This window comes from Pristiophorus japonicus, chromosome 6 (genome assembly GCF_044704955.1).
Source record: "Pristiophorus japonicus isolate sPriJap1 chromosome 6, sPriJap1.hap1, whole genome shotgun sequence".
Taxonomy (NCBI): domain Eukaryota; kingdom Metazoa; phylum Chordata; class Chondrichthyes; family Pristiophoridae; genus Pristiophorus; species Pristiophorus japonicus.
In genome coordinates this window covers 266,479,136-266,485,108 of record NC_091982.1, presented here as the reverse complement: position 1 = coordinate 266,485,108, position 5,973 = coordinate 266,479,136, and positions in this window count along the sequence as shown.

Here is a 5,973-nt window from a genome sequence, read left to right as displayed (position 1 = left end):
GGAATTCTCTACCACAGAAAGTTGTTGAGGCCAATTCACTAAATATATTCAAAAAGGAGTTAGATGAGGTCCTTATTGCTAGGGGGATCAAGGGGTATGGCGAGAAAGCAGGAATGGGGTACTGAAGTTGAATGTTCAGCCATGAACTCATTGAATGGCGGTGCAGGCTAGAAGGGCCGAATGGCCTACTCCTGCACCTATTTTCTATGTTTCTATGTTTCTATTTCTGCATGTAGTAAATTGTTGTTAGAGATTTTGAAAAAGTAAATTTTAAAATGTTTACTTTTCTTTACTTTTCCTTTCTGACTCTTTTTTCTCTCTTAATCCAATCTTTAGTTTCTCTCTTTGGCCACGATTTTCCCGAACTCGGCGGGTCCATAGCAGACAATGTCAATTGCAGACCCCAGCCTCGCTGCTGGCTGCAGCCCACTGTATAGAATATTTTACGTTGATTGGGTTTGTTAAGTCCGCCCAGCATGTTTCCCGCCCAATTGAAGAAAGCGGGTTTGATGACGTCATTTGATGACGCGTCACCAGGCGGTTTCCTTAAACGGACCATGCACAAATTAAATTTGAAAGTTGTGCTGCAAACACTAACAAGCACTGCAGAAAGGTGCACGGCTACACCCAAGCGTTCCCATAACTCATCCCATATGCTTATTGAGGGAGTCGCAACATGCAAGGAGGTTCTCTTCCCTTCCAATGGGCTAATGAGACTTCCCTAGGAGACCAATGCAGCCTGGTTACACATTGCACAGCAGGACACAAGCAGGGATGTCATCAGGAGGACCAAGCTGCAATGGCGCAAACCTCTGTAGATCACAAAATATTATTGCAGAGCTACACTGAACCTCATCCTGCTGTGCCACTCATCACATCCCCATCACTCTGCCTCCCCTATCCTACTCCTGCACATCCTTACTCACAACAACTGACCTTGCACCTCCACCCATCCCTCTCTATCTACATTATCACTTCCCTAGCTCACTAGCCATCCCTCACACTCACCCTCATCCTCGTCCAATCATACCAACTAACAACACACAAGGGTAGGCACTTGGGTGTTTTATACAATGTTGATGTAAAGTTTCTGTTAATATGGTGTCAAACATTGAAATCTTTATTTTCAACACTTAGTGTTCTTGGACAGATCTGTGTGCACCTTTAGATGTGGCTTAGTGAGCTGCAGTGAATGGCAAGACATAATGGTACCACGTGCTGTAAGAATAAAAGTGTTTATTAATGAAAACATTGATTCTGTGTATGTATAAATGTTAAAAATGCAGATTATACGGAAAGGCTGCCGTGTTGAAATAAAATGGAAGCTCATAGACCTTCAGCATGGTTTATGTGTATTGTGTTAATTTGAAAGCAATGAACCTAATCAAGAGATGGCTGGGCTAGTACAGACAGCCACATGTGTGAGGAGAGCCAATAAGGACCTGACCTGGAACCAAGGTCCAATCCTGAGGCTTTCTGAGGAACAATGAACTTAAGGAATATAAAAACGCAAGCCAGGAACTGGTCTCTCTCTTCTCTCCTGGACACATGACAAAACCTCCTGCTCAAAGACCAGCAGAAACAGCAGGCTGTGTGTTCATTCAGTCAGCCAGAGGGAAGTAAAGTATATATCGCTTTTTATTCTAATCTCATTGTATCTCTGTTGTAATTAAGGTCGATCTGTAGGATAAATGATGACTGCTGTTAGATGTGTGTTTTTAATAAACTGTTCCGAATTGTTTTAAAAGAATCGTCTCACTGTCAATTTAATGCCAGTGATTTAGAAATCTTACACTGCAATGGTGATGAGTGTGAAAGAAATGGCTTGGGCATTGTAGGGATGCTTTATGATGTTGGTGTGGATAGGTGCCAACCTGGCACATCATGTGGCAGCCAGCGTGTACAGCGTCAAGTAAATCTAGCCACGGTGAGGCCATCTCTGGCCTCCTGGGCAGCAATGTGGTCGGTCGGGTGCCAATGCCCTGTTTCCTGTACAACATCAGGTGATTGCGGAGAAGGTTGATGCTGTTGTTGGTGCTGCTGGTGTGCCTGGTGCTGCTGGTGTTGGGACTGATCGTGGTGAGATAATGAGGACCAAGGTCAGATAGTTTCAAGGGCACTGATGCTGATGTAATAGATGGCAGGTGAAGTTGAGATGACAGAAGTCATCAGTCAATGGTGAGAGAGGTTGTTCCAATGAGATGACACTGGATAGAGAGTTTGCTCCAAATACTTGCAACCTGCATAAAGCTCAATCTGTCTTCCAAATGCAGTAAGCAACAGGTTCTGCTCTTGGAAAGTGAATAGCTGTGAGATGGGAGCGTATTTAGTGCATTTGCAGTTGTCAAGTAAAGAGATGATTCCATGGTCATACAATTCCCGACCTCCTTACCTGACGTGATCCCCGAGCAGTGTGGACCCCGTGGGTGACCTTGTAAAATTCAAAGGTAAGCTCAAAAACTTCTTAATGAGCTGTTAACAAGGTCATAATGACTTGAATTGCCTCCCCTGCCACTGCGTGTCAGGTCTGTTCAGTGCTGACAGACTCGACTCTGGGAAAGGCCCCCGTCCTGTCACCAGATGTGCCCGCTGACCATCGTGTAAAATTCCCTCCTTTATTTCTCTTTCAATATCAGATTGGACTCTGTTACACCCTTCTTCTCTGGCATTCCTCTGTTTCTTTCTCAATCCTTTAATCTGGTCCTGCCATGCACTAAGGTTCCCAGCTGCCCCGCTGCCCTGGCCATAACGTTATCAGTTTCCACTTCCAGCAAGTTAGGGCACAAAAATCTTTCGAGCTGAGAGGTGCAGAAAAAAGTCTAACGAATGGCATACGCCACGAGAAGCTTTGCTCCATCAAAATCTGGCCCGATATATTTGTCTCTTTCTCAAGTGTTATGCCTAACATGTTAGCCTTGGCAAACATGATCAGTGTGAAGAATTGAAGAATCAATTACCATCTCTTTTTACAATTTTATCCCTGCTGAAGTTCTTCAACCCAACTGTCTTCAGCTGCTTAAAGAATGATGTTTCTTTCATCATAAGGTGAGGAGTGGGGCTGTTTACTGATATTTCCACAACTTTCAGTTCCATTCACAACTTCTCCAATAATCGAGCAGATCATAGCAGTTAATAGCAGGATCTGAGCAACATCTAAACAGGGGCTGACATGTGGGAGGTAACATTTGTTCAATATAAGTGCCAGGAAATGGTCATCTCCAACAAGAAAAATCCCAGTCACTGCCTCCTGACCTTTAACAGCACCACCATCAGCAACTCCTCTCTCACTGAAATAGTTTAAAATAGTTTACAACTCAGAGTTAATTAAGGGAAATGGCATAAATATTGAATAATTACTTTGCTTCAGTATTTACCAGGGAGACTAACAAATGGGCATAACATGAGAAGAAGAGAATACGAAAGAATTTCCACTTAACCTGCCCATTTATAGCCCAAATGTGGTCAAGATGGAAATTACCGCCCGTTACTGCCCGTTTACTGCCTGTTTATCGCCTGAATATCGTCAGCGGTGATTTTGGCATGCAATTATCGCTGGCATTGCTGGAGATCACCTGCCCACTTTTAGCACCAAAAAATGCACAAACTTCACCCCCAGTGCGACAATTTGCCGAATTGCCCGTTTTTATCGTCCGCTACCGCCCCGCTATCGCTGGAGAACCGTATCGTCCATTTTTAACATACTTAACATGCCTTATCCCAGCGTTACGCCGCCATCTTTGAAAATTTATTTTTTGGAGGAAATGGCTGTGTCAAGTTGCCAGCAGCCTGGAATTGATTTATTTCATGATTTTTGAGTAATTTCTGGAGTAGTTTATAAGGGATTTTAATTATATTTTGGATAAAAGTAGCATTGACTTTAATTCAAACAAATTTTGTGGACATCTGAACATTTTTGAGTACTTTAAAAGAAATGGAGCCTGTACTTTCACTGCCAATACTGCTGACAACATACATACATGTAGAATAGAGCTGGAAGAAGGTTTGTTGAAGAGCACTATGGGCCCAATCAGGACGCAGACTCTTGAGGAGGATGGACTTTATTAACTTTCCAGTGACGAGGGAGACACAGAGTGAGAGGGCTTTGGGTTTTTTGAGAATAGCAAACTTCCCCAAGGTCCAGGTGCAATAGACTGACTGCCCTCCGAGCATCTTTAGAGGAAACGGAGATGTACCGAAACCAAAAGGGATTCTACTCCCTGAACGTGCAGCTTGTTGTCGACCACAAGCAAATAATCATGGCAGTAAATGCAAAATTTCCAGGGAGCACCCATGACGCATACATCTTGCATGAGAGCACTGTCTTGGACCTGTTTAAGAGTATGCCACAAGGTCACTTGCCAGCTGACTCATGACCCCCCCCCCTCCCCCCGTGGAAGACTCAGACAGAAGCCGAGAAGTGCTACAACAAAAGCCATATAGCCACACGCAATATTGTCGAAAAGACAATTGGAATGCTGAAGCAATGCTTCTGATGTCTGGACCACTCCGGACGCAGCCTGCAATACCATCCTGAGCAGGTCGCTGAGTTCTTTGTGGTGTGTTGCATGCTGCACCACGTAGCCATCAAGAGGGAACAGGAATTGTCAGATGGGACTGCCGCACCACCTCAGGAGAGAGAGGTGGAGGGAGAGGAGGTGGAGGAGGAGGAGGTTGAGGAGGACAAGGGGCCTGGTGATGAACCAGAACCACCACCTCCCCCTCTCCCCCGCCGCCCCCCCCGACCCCCGACACCACAGGGGAAGCCTTGTGATGCTTTTGTAACTGCAAAACTATTACATCAGCAGCTCATAAATGAACGCTTTGCTTGAACGGAGAATTACGTTTCACCCTTGTATGGCCATGTATGTAACCCTTACAATGATTGTTACTCCTCGTTTTACAGAAGTGAGTGAGACACTGCACAAGAATGGTTCAGCTGAATACTTTTTTTTATAAATGTTGTAATTTGAAATTCCAGCTTTAACAAGTTTAAATAAAATAATACATTGTTTTCAATGAAATTTTTACAAACCAAAACATTATAGACATCAACAACAACAACAACAACAAACAGTAAAAACAACACCTCTCCCCACTCTCCAAGAATTCTACCTGCGGCCACCTTTCCCAAGGCCTTTCTTCCCCAATCCCCTCCTGACCCTCGGCCCTGCCCTTCTCCTCCTGCTGTTAATACCACTGGCCCTGCCCACGTCGGGACCAGCACGTCCTGCAGCGAGCACCTCGAGTGCAGCTGCTAAGTGCTGGGTGACAATGGCAGTGCGATATGTGTGGGGTCTGGAGACGCAGGGGATGTTGAGGACCCGTCTTCAAAATTGGAAGAAAATACTTCCTCCCGACAATCAGGTGCTGTTGCCATTGGTGGTACGACACCCTGGGGTGCAGTGCCATATCCCGGGACCATCAATTGCCGCATGGCATTGACGGACTGCTTCCTCTCCCTCACCGCCGCAATCAGCTCTGCCATGTCCTCCGATTGCGTGCTGCTAAAGCGGCGATGTTGGTGGACAACCCAGCAATGGCCTGGAGGAGCTCTTGACTCACATCGATGCTCGTCCTAGACAGTCCCACTATATCCAGGTTCACATCTGCCTGTCTTGCAGCATTCCCACCTTGCCGTATCAGCTGCCGTGGATTTAGCAGGGGGTTCGGGACCCTCGGTGTGTGCCGCTGCAGTCCGCTTGGTCCCACCTCCTCAGAACGGAATCCAATTCCGACGAGGAACCGGTGGCCGCAGGTAGAAAGGACTCTTCAAGTCCCGCTACCCCTCTCTCCTCCCCCACTATCACCGGCACAAAGTTTTGAGGAGTGTCCTCCTCTTTCACTATCTCTTCCACCATCTCTTCCTCTAATAACTCCTCTCTGGAAGGGGCAGGCATATTAATGGTTAGCAGAAGAGGGGAGGGAGGGGAGGGGTCAGAGGTGACATGAGTACACTTCACGTTGCGTAGGTTT